The sequence below is a fragment of the Canis aureus genome, chromosome 2 (assembly GCF_053574225.1).
Source record: "Canis aureus isolate CA01 chromosome 2, VMU_Caureus_v.1.0, whole genome shotgun sequence".
Lineage (NCBI taxonomy): Eukaryota > Metazoa > Chordata > Mammalia > Carnivora > Canidae > Canis > Canis aureus.
In genome coordinates, this window is record NC_135612.1 from 8,268,234 (window position 1) to 8,269,640 (window position 1,407).

Consider the following 1,407-nt stretch of genomic DNA (forward strand, 5'->3'; position numbering starts at 1 on the left):
CTCCAGAAGCCCTGGGGCCAGAGGTACAAACACAGCCAAGGAGAAGACAGGGCCTCAAAAGCAGCTCCCCCCAGGCCGGCCCCAAGGGTGAAATCCTATCGCCACTTTATACATCAACCGAGCCTCTACAACACGGTATTTTGGCAAAAAAAGAAACCGACACATAAACTTACGTGGTGCTGCAATCCCTTTAAAGGCAGACACTGTAAGATGACATCAAGTGTCTTCTGGCCAGGTGCGCCCTGTTCAGTAGGAGATATTAAACTGAATACAAATGGGGGCGGGGGGAAGAGCCCTAAAGTAGACAGAAACCATGTCAAAAGTCTAAAGAATAAATAATTCTTATACATCCTTTTGTAAAACAAAGAACCCTTTCCTGATTGAAGCATTTCTCAAAGTTTGGGTGTTCATTTAAAATCTAAGCAATTCTAAAACTTGAAAAAAAAGGGGGGGGCAGGGAAAGAACCTTATTCCCTCACTTGCATGTTATACTTCCCTTCATTAAGAAATAAACCAAGGGTGCCTGGTTGGCTCAGTGGTTGAGCTTCTGCTTTTGGCTCAGGGTGCGATCCTGGAGACCCGGGATCGAGTCCCACATCAGGCTCTTCCCTGCATGGAGCCTGCTTCTCCCTCCACCTGTGTCTCTGCCTCTTTCTCTGTGTGTGTCTCTCATGAATAAATAAGGAAAATCTTTAAAAAAAAAAAAAGAAAAGAAAGAAAAGAAAAGGAAAGAAAAGAAAAGAAAAGAAAAGAAAAGAAAAGAAAAGAAAAGAAAAGAAAAGAAAAGAAAAGAAAAGAAATAAACCAAGACCATGAAGAAGTCCGGGCAAAAAGAGACCCAGGCTAACCTTTTGCTCTTGGCGGGATACCACCTACTACAGGAGCACGACAGGGCCATGGCCTGCGGAGAAAGAAGGTGGAAAGCACGAGCTATCCCCACGCATTTTGTGAACTACAGACTTGGAGTTCCAAAACTCTCTTTCTAGGAAACTGATCCTTAAAATTAATTCTCTTTACTAAACCAGATCATCGCAAACGTGCCATATCTCAAACTTCCGTCCCCATTCGTTTTGGCCACTGTGGCTCATGTGTCTTTCAGTGAAAACAAAACAAAACAAAACAAAAGAGCTACATATTTTTATTTGGCAAAAACAAATTACGTGGGTGCATGGGCAGGGGACAGATCTCACAGGTACACAGCTGTGTTTCCCCAGGGACTGAATACATACCATTGCCATGAATATATCCTTTACCCTGAAATGCGAATGAGCACCAAAAGGAATTTTTTTTGTGTTTGTTTTTGTTTTTTTTTTAACAAAAATGGGGCCTAAAAATAAGTCCTTAGGCGGAATTTTTGAACAGTAGCCTGATAATGATGGACCTTGTTTAAAGCACCACACAACAATG